The sequence below is a fragment of the Schistocerca nitens genome, chromosome 3 (assembly GCF_023898315.1).
Source record: "Schistocerca nitens isolate TAMUIC-IGC-003100 chromosome 3, iqSchNite1.1, whole genome shotgun sequence".
Classification (NCBI taxonomy): domain Eukaryota; kingdom Metazoa; phylum Arthropoda; class Insecta; order Orthoptera; family Acrididae; genus Schistocerca; species Schistocerca nitens.
This window is the reverse complement of record NC_064616.1, coordinates 204,395,792-204,418,638: the sequence shown is the minus strand read 5'-3', so window position 1 is coordinate 204,418,638 and position 22,847 is coordinate 204,395,792.

The window sequence follows — 22,847 nt, the reverse complement described above, 5'->3', positions numbered from 1 at the left end:
CTCTCTCTCTCTCTCTCTCTCTCTCTCTCTCTCTCCGTTGTTGGTAATATTTACATTGTAGTGACGCGAAAAAACAAAATCAGCCAGTCTTTCTCTGCTATCTAACGACATACTGCGTCTTCCCATCTTTCTGTCTAATCGCCTGATCGTTCCTCATGCGCCTGTTCTGTCACACCTATTTTTCAATTGTACACTATACTTTCTCCTTATTTCTTATAGAGCCACATTGTAAATGGCCGAAAAACTATCTTGTTTCTGGTTCCTCAGATTCCATACACAGATGTCTCTCTCTCTACAATTAACTATAATTTCCATGTGTTCGTGCGATGTCCCGCAATTTCCTGTGTTATTTGCACGTTTGTGACTGATGTTTCTTCTGTGAAAACAAGTAAGGGAGAGGGCGAAAACAGCAACAATATATGAAACTTCCTGGCAGATTAAATCTGTGTGCCAGACCGAGACTCTAACTCGGGACCTTTGCCTTTCGCGGGCAAGTGCTCTACCATCTGAGCTACCCAAGCACGACTCACGCCCTCTCCTCACAGCTTTACTTCCGCCAGTACCTCGTCTCCTACTTTCCAAACTTCACAGAAGCTCTCCTGCGAACCTTGCAGAACTAGCACTCCTGGAAGAAAGTATATTGCGGAGACGTGGCTTAGCCACAGCCTGGGGGATGTTTCCAGAATGAGATTTTCCCTCTGCAGCGGAGTGTGCACTGATATGAAACTTCCTGGCAGATTAAAACTGTGTGCCGATGGTAGAGCACTTGTCCGCGAAAGGCAAAGGTCCCGAGTTCGAGTCTCGGTTCGGCACACAGTTTTAATCTGACAGGAAGTTTCATATCAGCGCACACTCCGATGCAGTGTGAAAATCTCATTCTAGTAACAATATATAACATACTCCTATCGAATGAAATCAAATGAAGGGCACAGCCGAGCTGGACTTTCGCATCGGACGGACGGTGTCGTATTCGCTGATATTACGCTGACATCCACATCATTGACGCACAGTGTGCGGAATGTGATACTACCGACGTTACCCCTCCTATCTTACCATTTTAATAGGGCAATGATTTTTATTGCGCCGTCAGAATGAGAAACGGCTACGTCAGCGTACAGTTTACGTGGATGCTTTCTCAGATATGCAGTTTTATGAATATTTTCACCACTAGCATTTCAAATTTTTCCTCAATTACTCTCTTTTCCCATAAAACGAAACTACTTTGTATTCCACCTAATCCTTGCTCGATATTTTCTTTGACGAAAGTTGGTTGTATTTGATTCATCTCCTAATTTTTTTTTAACTTTAGGCATATTTAAGGTGTAAAGCTAACAGTTGGAAGTAATATGTTCCATTAAATTGGGGTTTAATTATTCGCTATATGCCATCCTAAGCGTACTGAAAATTGTGGACGATTTTCTGCAGATGGGTTTCGATTTGTTAGTCAAAATACGAAGTGCGTTCAATAAGTAATGCAACACATTTTTTCTGGAAGCATCTACATCTACATCTGTACTCCGCACGCCACCTGACGGTGTGTGACGGAGGGTACCTTGAGTACCTCTATCGGTTCTCCCTTTTTTTCAGTCTCGTATTGTTCGTGGATAGAAAGATTGTCGGTATGCCTCTGTGTGGGCTCTAATCTCTCTGATTTTATCCTCATGGTCTCTTCGCGAGATATACGTAGGAGGGAGCAATATACTGCTTGACTCCTCGGTGAAAGTATGTTCTCGGAACTTCAACAAAAGCCCGTACCGAACTACTGAGCGTCTCTCTTGCAGAGTCTTCCACTGCAGTTTATCTATCATCTCCGTAACGCTTTCGCGATTACTAAATGATCCTGTAACGAAGTGCGCTGCTCTCCGTTGGATCTTCTCTATCTCTTCTATCAACCCTATCTGGTACGGATCCCACACTGCTGAGCAGTATTCAAGCAGTGGGTGAACAAGCGTACTGTAACCTACTTCCTTTGTTTTCAGATTGCATTTCCTTAGGATTCTTCCACTGAATCTCAGTCTGGCATCTGCTTTACCGACGATCAACTTTATATGATCATTCCATTTTAAATCACTCCTAATGCGTACTCCCAGATAATTTATGGAACTAACCGCTTCCAGTAGCTGACCTGCTATTTTGTAGCTAAATGATAAGGGATCTATCTTTCTATGTATTCGCAGCACACTACACTTGTCTACATTGAGATTCAATTGCCATTCCCTGCACCATGCGTCAATTCGCTGCAGATCCTCCTGCATTTCAGTACAATTTTCCATTGTTACAACCTCTCGATACACCACAGCATCATCTGCAAAAAGCCTCAGTGAACTTCCGATGTCATCCACCAAGTCATTTATGTATATTGTGAATAGCAACAGTCCTATGACACTCCCCTGCGGCACACCTGAAATCACTCTTACTTCGGAAGACTTCTCTCCATTGAGAATGACATGCTGCGTTCTGTTATCTAGGAACTCTTCAGTCCAATCACACAATTGGTCTGAAAGTCGATATGCTCTTACTTTGTTCACTAAACGATTGTGGGGAACTGTTTCAAACGCCTTGCGGAATTCAAGAAGCACAGCATCTACCTGGGAACCCGTGTCTGTGGCCCTCTGAATCTCGTGGATGAATAGCGCGAGCTGGGTTTCACACGATCGTATTTTTCGAAACCCATGCTAATTCCTACAGAGTAGATTTCTAGTCTCCAGAAAAGTCATTATACTCGAACATAATACGTGTTCCAAAATTATACAACTGATCGACGTTAGAGATATAGGTCTATAGTTCTGCACATCTGTTCGACGTCCCTTCTTGAAAACGGGGATGACCTGTGCCCTTTTCCAATCTTTTGGAACGCTACGCTCTTCTAGAGACCAACGGTACACAGCTGCAAGAAGGGGGGCAAGTTCCTTCGCGTACTCTGTGTAAAATCGAACTGGTATCCCATCAGGTCCAGCGGCCTTTCCTCTTTTTAGCGATTTTAATTGTTTTTCTATCCCTGTGTCGTCTATTTCGATATCTAAAATTTTGTCATCTGTGCGATAATCTAGAGAAGGAACTATGCAGTCTTCCTCTGTGAAACAGCTTTGGGAAAAGACATTTAATATTTCGGCCTTTAGTCTGTCATCCTCTGTTTCAGTACCATTTTGTTCACAGAGTATCTGGACATTTTGTTTTGATCCACCTATCGCTTTGACAAACGACCAAAATTTCTTAGGATTTTCTGCCAAGTCAGTACATAGAACTTTACTTTCGAATTCATTGAACGCCTCTCGCATAGCACTCCTCACACTACATTTCGCTTCGTGTAATTTTTGTTTGTCTGCAAGGCTTTGGCTATGTTTATGTTTGCTGTGAAGTTCCCTTTGCTTCCGTAGCACGTTGTTTTCATTCGGGATTCCAATACATACTAGGTCCACCCCGATTGCTGAGTGGTCAGCGCGGCGGTCTAAGGGGCTCGCTCGGGTTCGATTCCCGGCTGGGTCAGAGATTTTCTCCGCTCAGAGACTGCGTGTTGTGTTGTCCTCGTCATCATTTCATCATCTTCAGTGGAAGGCAACGGTAAACCACGGTTGGAATTACTTCCCTAGACGCTCATGCGGTGGACCTCTCTGACGAGGCTTCCCCCATGACAAGATCTGCCGTAAGGCGGAAAAAAACACAATATTAGTCCACACTCTTTTGGCTACAAAATTCCGTTTTTCAACATGGCCTTACGCCACCTTAGTTGGAGGATCTGTATGCCCACATAATACCACTCTACTGGGAGACGCTGCAGCAAAAACCTCCCTATCATCCACGTACCGTTTTCCTGCTTTCCGCGGAATCGATCCTTCATTGGACCAAACAGGTGGAAGTAGGAAGGTGTGACATCCGGGCTGGAGGGTGAATGACGAAGAACAGTCCAATGAAGTTTTGTGAGTTCCTCTCGGGTGCGCAAACTTACGTGAGTCCTTGGTTATCTTGGAGATGGAGAAGTTTGTTTGCATTATAGTGGCGACGAACACGCTGAAGTCGTTTCTTCAATTTCCTGAGGGTAGCATAATACACTTCAGAGCTAATCGTTGCACCATGCGGGAGGACATCAAACGGAATAACCTCTTCAGAGCTCCGCCACTCTGGATTCGGCGACGTGTCCTTTTGGCTTGACAGGCGCTGAAAATCTCAGCATCACCTCAGTCGTTGGCATTTAGTTCAGTGATCCAACCTGCCTTCGAACGACTATTCAGGAATCGGCCCCAGGCGACCCAGCCATTTGAATACGTGCTACGGCCTGCCTCAAGGATCTGGATCTCTCGGGCATGAAAATACACACCCAGGGACGGAACGCACTGCCGCCTTGGTGTCTTCGGAGGCCCAAAGTGATTTTAAGCTTGACGCAGTACCTGAAAAATTGTTCTCCAGGTATGGTTTTTACAACTTTGTTTTCGTCTATTTTAAGTATGTACCATCGTTTTATCGCTATTTATACAGATGGATTCCAGCAGGGGAATGCTCTCAGTTGTTCTGTGGTTTTCCCTGATAGGGGTTTTAAAGTGCGTCTTCCAGAACAATTTACAAATTATGATGCGGAGTTATATGGCATTCTAATGGCACTGGAAAGGGTTCACAGACATCACCGTACGAGTTTTCTCGTCTGTTCCGACTCTCTTAGCGCTTCACCAAATGTATCCGGTAGACCCGCTGATTCAGCTCATCCATGGCTGCTTACAGCGGCTCCAACGCCGTGGCAAGGAGGTGATATTTTGCTGGGCACGCGGCCACGTTGGCATACAGGGTAACGACATGGCTGATAAAGCTGGAAAGGAAGCATGTTGGGATGGTGCTGTCCATCAATGTCCCGTCCCGTTGCACGCCATTATCTCATTTTCTGACAGATGCATCATGCGTCAGTGGGAGACTGAATGGTTGCAGTGTCGGACAACAAGCTGCGGTCACTCAAACCGACCACAAAAGCTTGGCGGATTTCGTGACAGCCTCGCCGCTGGAAGGAGGTTTTGTCTACCAGGCTGCGCATCAGGCGTAGCCCTTTCATACATACACTCCTGGAAATGGAAAAAAGAACACATTGACACCGGTGTGTCAGACCCACCATACTTGCTCCGGACACTGCGAGAGGGCTGTACAAGCAATGATCACACGCACGGCACAGCGGACACACCAGGAACCGCGGTGCTGGCCGTCGAATGGCGCTAGCTGCGCAGTATTTGTGCACCGCCGCCGTCAGTGTCAGCCAGTTTGCCGTGGCATACGGAGCTCCATCGCAGTCTTTAACACTGGTAGCATGCCGCGACAGCGTGGACGTGAACCGTATGTGCAGTTGACGGACTTTGAGCGAGGGCGTATAGTGGGCATGCGGGAGGCCGGGTGGACGTACCGCCGAACTGCTCAACACGTGGGGCGTGAGGTCTCCACAGTACATCGATGTTGTCGCCAGTGGTCGGCGGAAGGTGCACGTGCCCGTCGACCTGGGACCGGACCGCAGCGACGCACGGATGCACGCCAAGACCGTAGGATCCTACGCAGTGCCGTAGGGGACCGCACCGCCACTTCCCAGCAAATTAGGGACACTGTTGCTCCTGGGGTATCGGCGAGGACCATTCGCAACCGTCTCCATGAAGCTGGGCTACGGTCCCGCACACCGTTAGGCCGTCTTCCGCTCACGCCCCAACATCGTGCAGCCCGCCTCCAGTGGTGTCGCGACAGGCGTGAATGGAGGGACAAATGGAGACGTGTCGTCTTCAGCGATGAGAGTCGCTTCTGCCTTTGTGCCAATGATGGTCGTATGCGTGTTTGGCGCCGTGCAGGTGAGCGCCAAAATCAGGACTGCATACGACCGAGGCACACAGGGCCAACACCCGGCATCATGGTGTGGGGAGCGATCTCCTACACTGGCCGTACACCACTGGTGATCGTCGAGGGGACACTGAATAGTGCACGGTACATCCAAACCGTCATCGAACCCATCGTTCTACCATTCCTAGACTGGCAAGGGAACTTGCTGTTCCAACAGGACAATGCACGTCCGCATGTATCCCGTGCCATCCAACGTGCTCTAGAGGGTGTAAGTCAACTACCCTGGCCAGCAAGATCTCCGGATCTGTCCCCCATTGAGCATGTTTGGGACTGGATGAAGCGCCGTCTCACGCGGTCTGCACGTCCAGCACGAACGCTGGTGCAACTGAGGCGCCAGGTGGAAATGGCATGGCAAGCCGTTCCACAGGACTACATCCAGCATCTCTACGATCGTCTCCATGGGAGAATAGCAGCCTGCATTGCTGCGAAAGGTGGATATACACTGTACTAGTGCCGACATTGTGCATGCTCTGTTGCCTGTGTCTATGTGCCTGTGGTTCTGTCAGTGTGATCATGTGATGTATCTGACCCCAGGAATGTGTCAATAAAGTTTCCCCTTCCTGGGACAATGAATTCACGGTGTTCTTATTTCAATTTCCAGGAGTGTAGCTTGCTCCTCCGGGGGAGGATCCACCTTTCTGTGAAGTTTGTGGCGTGCCGCTTGCAGTTCAGCATATTGTGGCTACTTGTGTCCTGTATGACCGCTACGGTCGCAGGTTCGAATCCTGCCTCGGGCATGGATGTGTGTGATGTCCTTAGGTTAGTTAGATTCTAGGGGACTTATGACCTTAGAAGTTAAGTCCCATAGTGCTCAGAGCCATTTGAACCACTTTTGTGTCCTGTATACTGATAATAGGGCAGTCCTTGGTCTCGCTGGAGATCTGCACACCGTCCTCGCAGATACCGATACCAGTGTTAACACAGTGGTGAAATTTTGTGAACTGTCAGGCCTCATCCCTAAACTGATGGGGAAGGGCGGCAGACTTTAGTACATATTTACTAAGATGGTATCTGTTCTTTTGGACAGCTCGTTAGAATGAAATTACAATGAAATGAACACCCTTAGCTGCTTACAGGCGTTGACGTACGTCAACGGGGACAGATGAAAATGTGTGCCCCGACCGGGACTCGAACCCAGGATCTCCTGCTTACATGGCAGACGCTCTATCCATCTGAGCCACCGAGGACACAGAGGATAGCGCGACTGCAGGGATTTATCTCTGGCACGCCTCCCGCGAAACGCACATTCTCAATGTATTGTCCCGCACTACTTTCATAGTGCCCCCGCCCATTATACTCATTACTCGCGGCGCGTTGCCGATTCCCGTAAGAGTTCGGGCACTGTATGTGAATTCGCACAGAAGAAGAAGATGGTCAAGTGGCCGGTGAGCCTGGACTATATATTTACTAAGATGGTATCTGTTGTTTCGGAAACGTCGGCAACGCGCCGCGAGTAATGAGTACAGGGTTATTACAAATGATTGGAGCGATTTCACAGCTCTACAATAACTTTATTATTTGAGATATTTTCACAATGCTTTGCACACACTTACAAAAACTCAAAAAGTTTTTTTAGGCATTCACAAATGTTCGATATGTGCCCCTTTAGTGATTCGGCAGACATCAAGCCGATAATCAAGTTCCTCCCACACTCGGCGCAGCATGTCCCCATCAATGAGTTCGAAAGCATCGTTGATGCGAGCTCGCAGTTCTGGCACGTTTCTTGGTAGAGGAGGTTTAAAGACTGAATCTTTCACATAACCCCACAGAAAGAAATCGCATGGGGTTAAGTCGAGAGAGTGTGGAGGCCACGACATTAATTGCTGATCATGATCTCCACCACGACCGATCCATCTGTTTTCCAATCTCCTGTTTAAGAAATGCCGAACATCATGATGGAAGTGCGGTGGAGCACCATCCTGTTGAAAGATGAAGTCGGCGCTGTCGGTCTCCAGTTGTGGCATGAGCCAATTTTCTAGCATGTCCAGATACACGTGTCCTGTAACGTTTTTTTCGCAGAAGAAAAAGGGGCCGTAAACTTTAAACCGTGAGATTGCACAAAACACGTTAACTTTTGGTGAATTGCGAATTTGCTGCACGAATGCGTGAGGATTCTCTACCGCCCAGATTCGCACATTGTGTCTGTTCACTTCACCATTAAGAAAAAATGTTGCTTCACCACTGAAAACAAGTTTTGCACTGAACGCATCCTCTTCCATGAGCTGTTGCAACCGCGCCGAAAATTCAAAGCGTTTGACTTTGTCATCGGGTGTCAGGGCTTGTAGCAATTGTAAATGGTAAGGCTTCTGCTTTAGCCTTTTCCGTAAGATTTTCCAAACCGTCGGCTGTGGTACGTTTAGCTCCCTGCTTTCTTTATTCGTCGACATCCGCAGGCTAGGCGTGGAACTTGCCCGCACGCGTTCAACCATTTCTTCGCTCACTGCAGGCCGACCCGTTGATTTCCCCTTACAGAGGCATCCAGAAGCTTTAAACCGCGCATACTATCGCTGAATGGAGTTAGCAGTTGGTGGATCTTTGTTGAACTTCGTCCTGAAGTGTCGTTGCACTGTTATGACTGACTGATGTGAGTGCATTTCAAGCGCGACATACGCTTTCTCGGCTCCTGTCGCCATTTTGTCTCACTGCGCTCTCGAGCGCTCTGGCGGCAGAAACCTGAAGTGCGGCTTGAGCCGAACAAAACTTCATGAGTTTTTCTACGTATCTGTAGTGTGTCGTGACCATATGTCAATGGATGGAGCTACAGTGAATTTATGAAATCGCTTCAATCATTTGTAATAGCCCTGTATAATGGGCAGGGGCACTATGAATGTAGTGCGGGACAATACACTGAGAATGTGGGTTTCGCGGGAGGCGTGCCAGAGATAAATCCCTGCAGGCGCGCTATCCTCTGTGTCCTCGGTGGCTCAGATGGATGCCGGCACGGTAGCTCAGCGTGTTCGGTCAGAGTGTTAGCTGCCCTCTGTAATAAAAAAACTGAGTTACTCGATCAACAACGATCGTAAACGGATGTCTTACGACGTCCGCCCCGAGCAGATGCTACGAACCAAAGCGAACAAAATGAGATTAAAAAAAGAAAAAAAAAGTGGATAGAGCGTCTGCCATGTAAGCAGGAGATCCCGGGTTCGAGTCTCGGTCGGGAAACACATTTTCATCTGTCCCCGTTGACGTATGTCAACGCCTGTAAGCAGCTAAGGGTGTTCGTTTCATTGTAATTTCAGACTTTAGTACGTTATAAACTGCTCTGCATGTGGGGACAGACTTCGTTCCCACTCATGAGATTTCCTGTTGATTTTTCGTCAGGGTGCTGATGACCGTGATGTCGAGCGCCCCCTCAACCCAACTCATCATCATCACCCCTTCAGAGCCGCAGAAAACCGTCGTCCATGACGTTAACGGCTGAGGGTGTGTAACTTTTTTCGTAGGAGAGGTGGTGTGACGCCACTTCACAATTTGCCCTTTCGTGTCCGGTTTGGACTGATGAAACCACGTTTCATCACCTGTGACGATGTTCGACCAAAATTATCACGATGGTCTTCTGTTAGACGGCCAAGAACCCAGTGGGTACACACCTTTGAGTACCCCAACTGCTGGATGAGTGGGTCAGCTAGTGTTGCCATCTTAGTGGATTTTCCACTAAAACTCCTTTTAGTGGCGAAATATTGTTTCTAGTGGCTGGTGGATTTTATAGCGGTTTAGTAGAATTCAGTCTTAGTTACTGAAAATGCGACCTCTCAACCACTAAGCTATTTATATGTTGAAAGGTGGCTACACTGAGTCACAGCGCCAGAGATTGCGCCAAAGATTATTATTCCGCTGCCTCCACTGGGCGCAGTAGTAGTTCAGAGGATGTCGAGAGCTGTCGTTGTTCTGTTGGGCGAGAGAGTAGACGATCTGAGTGTTGACTGAAACGTTGTACTGTTCGGTTGGTGTAATGTATAGATGGAAGAAGATGCAATTGTCAGAATATATTTGAGAAAGGAGATGGGCTTTTGATTTATGATGCTGGTGTAATGAAATATTTTCGTCAATATTTAATGAGGTAAAAGGGTATTACAGTTTTCTTTAATAACAATCCTTCTTGCTCACAGGTACAGTCAACAAAGCATCTGGCTCGTGTTCATTTATTAGACTTGTAATTCTGGTTTCTATGAGCAATTATAGTATTTCTGGTTTTTCAATTAGTTCATTGTAAATGGTGTTTAAAATATTTTGTCGTATTGAGAAAGAACCGAGCCAGATGCATGTACGTTGAGTCACACTACCACACACAGAACAGTTACACTTGTCATTTGTTGTTTCGTAGCTTTTATAGTTGAAGGGGACTTAATTAATCAATTGTGTTAATGGAAATTCCTTGTCATTCTTTATTTTTATTTTATGCAGTCAGATTGCGTGCTAATACTAGTCAGGGCCAACCGGTTACGAGACTTCGTAACCGGTCACACAGCTAGTAAAATTGTTGCATTTATTCACTAATATTACTTTTTTTTAATTAAGCCCCCTTGCAATGTTTCTAAATATGTTATTTCTACTTTATTTGATTTCAGGTCTATTTAACTTTTACTGCGAAGACAACAACGATGCATTACAATGTGACATCAAACGAACCATCAGACTCGATAGACTACATGCGGGGATTCCCTGTAGAATGAACAGTATTTAGTGGCACCTAGTTATAGTTCATTTCACGGGCGAAATGGGTGCTCGCTTAATCATTGTCGCTTCGAATAACCATTGAGCGCTTGTTGGCTCACGCAGGGTGCGTCACGTCAGATGCGCAGAAAAAGTAACTCGACTGTCGTCGTTCGTGGTGTTCACTATACAATTGTAATTCTCAGTGCACGGTATTATTTCACGACTTCATACGTGTATAACTATGCCGAAAAAGTTTCGGGATTCTTGGCTTCAAGTCCCACATTTAAAAGACTGGCTGCAAGTTACTGAAAGTATTACGGGTCAGATAGCAAAGTGCAAATTTTGTGGTATAGTTTTAAGGAGTCACTATAGAGATTTGAAGTCTCATGGGATTTCATAGCAGAATCTACAAAATGAAAAGGTAAGCAACCTTTGTTTTAATTGATTAGTCTTTCATTGGTCGGTTTTACTTCTTTGACGACTCTTTGACTAAGTAAATTGTTGCAGGTTGTAACTATGCAGCCTAAAATGGCTTTTAAGTCATGGCCCATTCGGAATAAAAAAAAAGGAAGAAGAAAGACTTGCATTATTCACAGCCATGCATACTAGCATGTCTATCATTTGGAACAGGTAATTAATCACAGTCATGAAAAAGATATCGAAAAAGTTCAGCTGCACCGAACTAAGCGCACCTCAGTTATAAAAAACGTGTTAACACCGCATTTCACTGACGTTTTAAAACAAGATTGTAAAGATCAACAATTTAGTTTATTAATTGATGAATCTACTGATATTGCTGTACATTAATACTTGGGATTGATTGTAGTTTATTGAAGTAAATTACACAAAAAATAGTATCTAAATACCTTGACGAACTGCAAAAGTGTAATGCTGAAGCTATTGTCTCATGTATAAAGAAGATACTTTAACCATTCGATTTGCGACTTGAAAATTTTGTGGACATTGGTACAGATAATGCCTCTGTCATGTTTGGAGTAAATAACGGAGTATTTACGAAACTGAAAGAAGAGGCAAAACATCTGATTTTAGTACGTTGCTTGTGCCATTCCTTGCAGCTGGCTGTTTCAGCTGTTGCAAAAGAATTTTTACCGAGAAATTTGGAGTTTTTAATTAATGAGACATATGATTGGTTTAGTTGCTCCTCTTCCAGACACTCTCTTTACAAGGAGCTATACAGAACCATCAACGATGGACATAAACCGTTAAAAATAGTTCAAGCGTGCCAGACAAGGCGGTTACCGATAGAACCCGCTGTATCAAGAAAATGTACGCAATGGTCAGAGCTAAAAACACATTTTTCCGTAGCTGAAGTGCGCGAAAGGTGTCACATGACAGAATTATTGCACGCTATGTATGCGAGCGAGATTAATTACGTATACAGGGTGAAAATTATTTAAAAAATGGTTCAAATGGCTCTGAGCACTATGGGACTCAACTGCTGAGGTCATAAGTCCCCTAGAACTTAGAACTACTTAAACCTAACTACCCTAAGGACAACACACACATCCATGCCCGAGGCAGGATTCGAACCTGCGACCGTAGCGGTCGCGCGGTTCCAGACTGTAGCGCCAGAACCGCTCGGCCACCAGCGGCCGGCAAAATTATTTAAACCGACAAACTCTGGGAGGCTGTAGGGGACATCAAAACAAATATTTTTTCCCTATTGTCATTTTTTCCTGTGAGGTGTATTTAAACCGGTAGAGGAAGATTTCTCTGGCGGCAAATTAATTAAACCAACAAACACTTTTCAATTTTTTTATGACAAAGAGACAACATATTAACACAACCCAATTTCAATTACAGTAGAGTTTCAAAATGCCTCTATTGACACGTAAACAAAGGTTACACCGTCGGATCATGTTCTGTCTGACATGGACAAAAACCCCAGGAGTGTCCTGAATTGTTCATGCTGCTGCTACTATCCGGGCAACCAGATCCTCTTCTGATGCAACAGGAGTTGCGTAAACAAGGTTGCTCTTCTCTCCCCACACAAAAATGTCCAGAGGAGACTTATCTGGGGATCGAGCAGGTCATGGTACAGGACCACCTCTGCCAATCCACGTTTCTGGGAACCGTCGGTCCAGGAATCGACGCACACGACGACTGAAATGTGCCGGCGCCCCGTCACGTTGGAACCACATGCGTTGTCGTGTAGGGAGCGGGACGTCTGGACGTCTTCCAGCAATTCTGGCAGTGCTCTGGCGAGAAAATTGTAATAGGGCCTGTCATTTAATGGCCTAGGTAGCAGATACGGCTCAATTAAACAGTCCCCAACGACACCGACCCACACATTAACGAAGAACTTGATGAGCGCTAGTAACTGTGGCATATGGGTTATCCTCACTCCAAACATGCGAATTGTGCATGTTGAAGACTCCATCACGCCCGAACGTTGCTTCATCGTTAAACAACATAGAGGATGGAAATGTAGGATACATTTCAAACTGTTCCAGGTACCACTGCGAAAACTGTGCTCTGGGTGGATAATTAACTGCTTCTAGGTTGTGGACACGGTGCAAGTGAAATGGACGTATCAATTGCTCTCGAAGGACTGTTCTTACATTCGTCTGATTCGTCCCCATGTTACGTGTAATTGCACGAGTGCTGAGTGAAGGATCCCGCTCCACATGCTGCAAGACAGCTTCCTCAAACTGCAACGTTCTTACCGTGCGAAGGCGTTAGTGTCCAGGTAATCTGCTAAATGTCCCGGTCTCACGCAGACGTTAGTACACAGCAGTAAAGGTCGTATGATGCGGGATACGGCGATTAGGATATTGTTGTTGATAAACCCGCTGTGCAGCTCGTCCCTTGTGGTGCGCTACGTAGTACGCACCAACCATATCAGTGTACTCACTCCAGGTGTATCGCTCCATTAGTAAACAGAGACAATGGTGGACAGCAGTAGCCTACAACTGAAGAGCGTAATATGCCCTCTAACAACTGAAGATCGTAATATGGCCTCTAACAACTGAAGAGCGTAATACAGGCTCCACCGGTTTAAATAATAGAAAAAAATGACATTAGGGAAAAGTATTTGTTTTGATGTCCCCTACAACTTCCCAGAGTTTGTCGGTTTAAATACTTTTCACCCTGTATATTTCATTTGTATATCCAATATTAATTGAAATAGAGTCAATAAAATGTTTGAGTCGAAAGATACAGATCACACCAAACTCTTTGATAAGTTGACCAACCTGATAGATACGCTTGTCAGCAAAATTACTTTACCTGCAAATAAAGTTAATATTTTTACTCAAAATATTCGTGATTTCTTCTATCGAAGATGCTATCTGGGATTCCACTTTCAAAAGCAGTTGCTTGAAATGAGAGAAAAAGGATTATCACGGGAAAACGAAGAAATGTTGCGTAATCGGTGTATAACATTTTTAGGAAATCTGATGGAAGAAATAAAAAAAACAAGTTACCAGAAAATTTGACACCGATGAAAAAAACTTTCAGATTAAGTATTGAACAAGCACTTAATCACAACAAAGAAAATCTAATTGATATAATGGCTCAGTTCAATAAAAGTGTACAATTTATAGCAAGAGTGGCTGATCAGTGGCGAAAAATTCATTTGTTGAACTGGAACGAGACCGAAGACACAAAAAATTTTGAAATGAAGTATTGTATTTCAAAGATGCTCAAAGGGAATCCAAATTGGAGGAATTAGCGACATCTGCGATTACTCTCCTAATACTGCCTCAATCCAATGCCGATGTTGAGAGACTTTTTAGCAGTATGAATATAATAAAAAACAATCAGAGGAATAGAATGGAGTTACATCTTCTAACTACTTTATTAAGAATGGGCTGTGGTTTGATGTCGGGAGGAACTGCAACGAATATGAAATTCAGATAAACGTTGTAAAGCAAATCGGTACCAAGGAACCGTATTAATCTGAAACCGACAATGATGTTGTTGCATACAAAAATAGTTCATCTGAAAAAGACGAACTCATTTAAATGATTAGCTGTTGTTACAGAACTTTTTGCATGTTCCTGACCTTGACTTGCTGATTTATTTATTGTATGTTCATTTAATGATTGTGAATATTTTATTACTTAATAATAATGCAGATGATAAACGGGTATTCATTGGACAAATATATTATACTATAACTGACAAGTGATTACATTTTCACGCAATTTGGGTGCATAGATCCTGAGAAATCAGTACCCAGAACAACCACCTTTGGCCGTAATAACGGCCTTGATACATCTGGGCATTGAGTCAAACAGAGTTTTCAGTTGGTGAGAGATCTGGAGAATGTCCTGACAGGGCAGAAGTCGAACATTTTCTGTATCCAGAAAGGCCCGTACAGGACCTGCAACATGCGGTCATGCATTATCCTGCTGAAATGTAGGGTTTCGCAGGGATCGAATGAAGGGTAGAGCCATGTATCGTAACACATCTGAAATGTAACGTCCACTGATCAAAGTGCCGTCAGTGCGAACAAGAGGTGACCGAGACGTGTAACCAATGGCACCCCATACTATCACGCCGGGTGATACGCCAGTACAGCGATGACGAATACACGCTTCTAATGTGCGTTCACCGTGATGTCGCCAAACACGGATGCAACCATCATGATGCTGTAAACAGAACCTGGATTCATCCGAAAAATGACGTTTTCCCATTCGTGTACCCAGGTTCGTCGTCGAGTACACCATCGCAGGCCATCCTGTCTGTGATGCAGCGTCAAGGGTAACCACAGCCGTGGTCCCCGAGCTGATAGTCCATGCTGCTCCAAACGTCGTCGAACTGCTCGTGCGGATTGTTGTTGTCCTGCAAACGTCCCCATCTCTTGACTCAGGGATCGAGACGTGGCTGCATGATCCGTTACAGCCATACATATAAGATGCCTGTTATCTCGACTGATAGTGATACGAGGCCGTTGCGATCCAGCCGGCGTTCCGTATTACTCTCCTGAACCCACAGATTCCATATTCTGTTAACAGTCATTGGATGTCGACCAACGCGAACAGTCCTGGATCAGCTGCCATCGCCGCCAGATTTGACACCACCCGACTTCTGGTTGTTCCCGAAATTGATGTTAGCAATGGAAGGACACCTTTCGACGCACTTAAGGACACCCAAGTAAGTTGTAATGCATTACTAAATGCAATAAAAAATGACCATAGTGGCTATTTCAGTACACTTTTAAAGCGATTTCATTTGTGTATCAATTCATTGAAAGACTACTTTAAATAAATACAGTTATTTTGTGAACATAATTCACAACTTTCCTTTTTCGTAGCCACAGGTCTAACGGAAATAAGATACACCGTGCCTAGCGCGGACGCGGGAATATCCAGGACACGTCTCACTGACTGGAGATTATTTTCAGCTGTTAGAAGCCTATATTTTTTTGATCTGAATTTGGTGCTTTGGTGCTTTGACATTTCATTATTAATGAGAAAAACTTTATAGAACACACAACCTACGAAATTACGCTATGGAAATTTATGTTTACTACCCAGTGTTGTATTTTTCAGTCGTCCGTTGCTTTTGCATTGTTTTTTGGGTAGGACCAACATTGAGAATGCACTGTTTCTACACAGATTGAAAAAACATGGCAACACCAAAAAAATAGTTAATCGAAAGTAATGAAATTACCGGAATGCATTTGTCTGGGTAACATATTTAAGTTATTAAGATCACAGGTTAATGTAAGCCGTTGAAGAGGTGAACCATTGGTACATTAACAGGCGGTGTAACTGCCAGAATGTTGAATGAAAGAATGGAAACATGCATGAATTTTGGGACGGAGTTCCATGCCTGTTATAATTGGTCGGTCAATACAAGGACGATTAATGTTAATTCCGGATGACGCTGTAGTTCTTATCCGATGATGTCCCGTATGTGCTCAGCTGGAGACAGATCTGGTGATCGAGAAGACCAAGGCAACATGTCGGCCCACTGTAGAGCGTGTTGGGTTACAACAATGGTATGTGGGCGAGCGTTATCCTGTTGGAAAACACCCCATAGAATGCTGCTCTTGCGGGCCGGAGTGGCCGAGCGGTTCTAGGCGCTTCAGTCTGGAACCGCGCGACCGTACGGTCGCAGGTTCGAATCCTGCCTCGGGAATGGAAGTATGTGATGTCCTTAGGTTAGTTAGGTTTACGTAGTTCTAAGTTCTAGGGGACTGATGACCCCAGATTTTAAGTCCCATAGTGCTCGGAGCCATTTGAACAATTTTTTTATGTATGTGAAGTTCCATAACATCTAGGAGACCTACTTCTTTGACAGAGGGAGCCGATGTAAGTCTCTGGGCTACACTCCTGTCACCGCAGGAGGAACATTCAGGTTCTCGTAGCCTCGTCCAAACTCAGTGAGGTGCTGATAAAGGTATCTTTGTCGCTTTAAAAGCGTTCTTGACTATCGTCAAGTCACCACGTCCACTCTCTCAAAGGTAACTAACGCTCACAACCGTTACAGGTTGTATATAAAGCAAACCTGATTTGCGGCTGGCCCGTAATTTGAATGTACGCTACTGCCCATTAAAATTGCTACACCACGAAGACGACGTGCTACAGACGCGAAATTTAACCGACAGGAAGAAGATGCTGTGATATGCAAATGATTAGTTTTTCAGAGCATTTACACAAGGTTGGCGCCGGTGGTGATACCTTCAACGTGCTGATACGAGGAGAATTTCCAACCCATTTCTCATACACAAACAGCAGCTGACCGGCGTTGTTGTGATACCTCATGTGAGGAGGAGAAATGCGTACCATCGCGATTGCGGTTTACCGTATCGCGACATTGCTGCTCGCGTTGGTCGAGATCCAATGACTGTTAGAAGAATATGGAATCGGTGGGTTCAGGAGGGTAATACGGAACGCTGTGCTGGATCCCAACGGCCTCGTATCACTAGCAGTCGAGATGACAGGCATCTTATCTGCACGTCTCGATCCCTGAGTCAACAGATGGGGACGTTTGCAAGACAACAGCCATTTGCACGAACAATTCGACGACGTTTGCAGCAGCATGGACTATCAGTTCAGAGACCGTGGCTGCGGTTACCCTTGACGCAGCATTCCAGGCACGACCGCCTACGATGGTGTACTCAACGACGAACCTGGGTGCACGAATGGCAAAACGTCATTTTTTCGGATGAATCCAGATCCTGCTTATAGCATCATGATGGTCGCATTCGTGTTTGGCGACATCGCGGTGAACGCACATTGGAAGCGTGTATTCGTCATCGCCATACTGGAGAATCACCCGGCGTGATGGTGTGGGGTGCCATTGGTTACACGTCTCGGTCACCTCTTGTTCCCATTGACGTCACTTTGAACAGTGGACGTTACATTTCGGATGTGTTACGACCCGTGGCTCTAACCTTCATTCGATCCTTGCGAAACCCTATATTTCTGCAGGATAATGTACGACCGTATGTTGCAGGTCCTGTACGGGCCTTTCTGGATACAGAAAATGTTCGACTGCTGCCCTGGCCAACACATTCTCCAGATCTCTCACTAATTGAAAACGTCTGGTAAATTGTGGCCGAGCAACTGGCTCGTCACAATACGCCAGTCACTACTCTTGATGAACTGTGGTATCGTGTTTAAGCTGCATGGGCAGCTGTACCTGTACACGCCATCCAAGCTCTGTTTGACTCAATACCCAGATGTATCAAGGCCGTTATTACTGCCAGAGGTGGTTGTTGTGGGTACTGATTTCTCAGGAACTATGCACCCAAATTGCGTGGAAAGTTAATCACATGTCAATTCTAGTATAATATATTTGTCCAAAGAGTACCCGTTTATCATCTGCATTTCTTCTTGGTGTAGCAATTTTAATGGCCAGTAGTGTACATCATCTTTCAGATGTAGAAAGACGCCTGCAAACTTTCGCTTGTGTCCCACCACTTCTTCGTGGTGCTGTGATTCATCTTCCGTCAGTTTATGCCCACTGCTTAGTTTCGTGAATTTATGTGTGCGTTTGGCGGGGAGTGGGGGAGAGTGAGGGTGCTGTCGTAATGGGTGTAATGAATTAATTGAAGGTAAGAAGGTAGAACTGAAGGTGGAGTAGTACTTTCGTAGTGGCAGTGAGAGAGCGGGCGAGGAAGGGGGAGGAAGTTGTATCAAGGAGAAAATTCATGCGTCAAAAATTTTTTTGCATCACCCCAGTTTCCAGAACTCCTGAATATAAACGTTGACTGTGGATATTGTATGACAGACACAGTCCCTTCAACTGTTCAGAGGTGTCATTAAACCCGCCCAAAGATGTAAACAACCATGCATGAGCAGCGCCTATTAGACGGAGGGGCTCCGACAGCCGATCAGTTCCAGTAATTCCACCAGGAAGGAGGTACACGGCTCGTGTTGTCTGTAGTTCAACCGTGCCTAGACGCTCAATAGCGCGGTTCGTCGCGTCCGCATTGTTACTTTGCGCCAGAAAGCGCTCTTAACAAGGGAACTGTCCAGGGGTCTCGAAGTGAACCAAAGCCATGTTGTTCAGACGCGGAGATACAGAGGGATAGGAACTGTCGATGACATGCCTTGTTCAGTTCGCCCAAGGGCTACTACTGCGGTGGATGACCGCTACCTACGGATTATGACTCGGAGGAAGCCTGACAGCAACGCCACTATGTTGAACAATGATTTTCGTGCATCCACAGGACGTCGTGTTACGACTCAAACTGTGCGCAATAGGCTGCGTGATGTCCGATGTCCATGGCGAGGTCCATCTTTGCAACCACGACACCATGCAGCGCAGTACAGATGGGCCCAATAACATGCCGAATGGACCGCTCAGTACTGGCATCACGTTTTCTTCACCGATGAGTGTCGCATATGCCTTCAACCAGACAATCGTCGGAGACGTGTTTGCACCAACTCGGTCTGGCTGAAAGCTTAGACACACTGTCCAGCGAGTGCAGCAAGTTGGAGGTTTCCTGCTGTTTTGGGGTGGCAGTATGTGGGGTCGTCGTACGCCGCTGGTGGTCATGGAAGGCGCCGTAACGGCTGTACGATACGTGAATGCCATACTCCGATCGATGGCGCAACCATATCGGCAACATACTGGCAAGGGATTCGTCTTAATCGACGACAATTCTCGCACATCTTGTGAATGACTTCCTTCAGGATAACGACATCGCTTGACTAGAGTGGCTAGCATAATTTCTAGACGTGAACCCCATCGAACATGCCTGGGATAGATTGAAAAGGTCTGTTTATGAACGACGTGACCCACCAACCACTTTGAGGGATCTACGCCGAATCGCCGTTGATGAGTGGGACAATCTGGACCCACAGTGCCTTGCTGAACTTGTGGATAGTATGCCACGACGAATACAGGCATGCATCAGTGCAAGAGGAAGTTCTAGTGGTATTAGAGGTACCGGTGTGTACAGCAATCTGGACCACCACCTCTGAATGTCTTGCTATATGGTGGTACAACATGCAATGTGTGGTTTTCATGAGCAGTAACAAGGGCGGAAATGATATTTATGTTGAACTCTATTCCAATTTTCTGTACAGGTTGTGGGACTTTCGGAACTGAAGTGATGCAAAACTTTTTTTGATGTGTATAGACGGATGTAATGGTTAAATTTAAGATTATTGCAGATATCCTATTAACTCAGAAACGGATGATTGTTCAAACATGCATACGTAGTAGTTCATTTCATTCAGCTGAATAACTTCTGTTAAGTATGATTCATCCACCCGAAATATTCTCTGCATATTTTAATGGTGGAATTGTATGTATCAAAAGTTTTACTTCTGTCGTTAATTTCATTTCCCAGTTACCTTAAATATCCGTTACTCTATGGATCATAAAAATACAGACCCAAAAGATTATGACCACTCGCCACTGTGAGACTGACTGCCACCTGGTAGCAGTGCAGGTACGTGACGCGCTAAGGACAGGAGATAAGCAAAGCATACATAAATAGGTAATCTCTCCCTCTCCCGGATTATGAACTCCCCGCCTCAACATATACTCATCCTGCCAACACTGAATCCAGCCCACCCTATCCCCCCCACACCCCAAGGGATTCCTCCTCGTCCTCACTCCATGCCATACTTCTTCCTTTTCCCCTTCTCTGTCGCTCTCTAGCCCATTTCCTTTTCACATTTATGGATCCCAATAGCAACTACCCTCTCTCCCTGTTCCCCACAGCCTCCTCGATATCATCACCACCTCCTACCAGGTCTCAGTTCTCATCACCACCACTCTCCTCTCTCCTTCCATACCCATATTTACTTTTATCCGCAGTGTACCATCCCAGGGCAGGTCTTTTCCCAGTTTTAGTGAAAGTGTACAGTGCTCCATTTGTAATGGTCATTGTCTCTTCTCCCGTGTTCAGTGTCTTTCGAGAGATTTTTTCAAGTGTTTAGTGTCCTTCAAGCCTTCTTCCAGTGTATTCAGTTGTGCTGTCTGTTCACATAGGGCGAGGGGGAATGAAATAACAATCAAGGGAGAAAAAGGAGCTGGCCGTTGTGGCCGAGCGGTTCTAGGCAATTCAGTCCGGAACCGCTCTGCTGCTACGGTCGCAGGTTCGAATCCTGCCTCGGGCATGGATGTGTGTGCTGTCCTTAGGTTAGTTACGTTTAAGTCGTTCTTAGTCTAGGGGACTATGACCTCGGATGTTAAGTCCCATAGTGCTCAGAACCATTTGAACCATTTTTTGAAAAAAAGGAATGAGGAATCCACTCAGGTTGGAGCCGTGATAGCTGTCACATCGCGCGCTCTCGGTGCTAATCAACTTGTCGTTGAGCACTTTCTCTCGGTGTATTCGCTGAGAATGCGGAAAAGTAGGGCGCATTAGTGCTCTATAGCGTAGGGATTTTTCAAGTGCAGGGCCTCTACCGCGGGAGGTGCCGAACGCGTGTTGTAGCCAAAGGACATGGCAGGCATCAGGCCAGAAGACGCGAAAAGGTTGCATCGGTCGTGTGTGTGGCGCCAGCTGTGCCGCCACCTCGTTTGATGTACATCAGCGAGTTACCACCGCAAGACTAACTCATTCGAGACATCTCGTATCGAGCCGCCCTTCGTCGGGAGGCGAGGAATACGAGTCGTACACGGTATCGCCGCAGCGAATCTGACGACGACGATGCCCTGCCAGGAGAACGATGTGGGTCGTCAGACGAGAACTCGACGTCGCCAGAGGTCTCTGACAACACTCAGGAAAACACTCAGGAAAATCCTCTCGATCAAGGAACGGCGGACGACGGCGATTTCATAGGCGTGACCGGGAAGTCGAGCAAACGTCACCGCTCCACGACGTCTGAACCAATGACGACATCTGCTCGAGGCAGCAAGAACTTCAAACAGGACGAGTCACCATATACTGTGCCTAGTCAGAATACCTTCTCAACACACACTGCTGCAGAGGACATGGACGTCCAATGCATGACGGCCAATTGAAGCCCTTCACGCAATCTGCGACGAACAAACCTCCGCTATCGGTGATATACCATACCTGGAATTACACTACTGGCCATTAAAATTGCTACACCAAGAAGAAATGCAGATGATAAACGGGTATTCATTGGACAAATATATTGTGCTAGAACTGACATGTGATTACATTTTCACGCAATTTGGGTGCATAGATCCTGAGAAATCAGTACCCAGAACAACCACCTCTTGCCGCAATAACGGCCATGATACAGCTGGGCATTTAGTCAAACACAGATTGGATGGCGTGTACAGGTACAGCTGCCCATGCAGCTTAAACACGATACCACATGTCATCAAGAGTAGTGACTGGCGTATTGTGACGAGCCAGTTGCTCGGCCACCATTGACCAGACGTTTTCAATTGGTGATAGATCTGCAGAATGTGCTGGCCGGGGCAACAGTCGAACATTTTCTGTATCCAGAAAGGCCCGTACAAGACCTGCAACATGCGATCGTGCATTATTCTGCTGAAATGTAGGGTTTCGCAGGGATCGAATGAAGGGTAGAGCCACGGGTCGTAACAAATGTAACGTCCACTGTTCAAAGTGCCGTCAATGCGAACAAGAGGTGACCGAGACGTGTAACCAATGGCACCCCATACCATCACGCCGCGTGATACGCCAGTATGGCTTTGACGAATATATGCTTCCAATGTGCGTTCCCCGCGATGTCGCCAAACACGGATGCGACCATCATGATGCTGTAAAGAGAACCTGTATTCATCGGAAAAAATGACGTTTTGCCATTCGTGCACTCAGGTTTGTCGTTGAGTACACCATCGCAGGCGCTCCTGTCTGTGATGCAGCGTCAAGGGTAACCCGGCCATGGTCTCCGAGCTGATAGTCCGTGCTGCTGCAAACGTCGTCGAACTGTTCGTGCAGATGGTTGTTGTCTTGC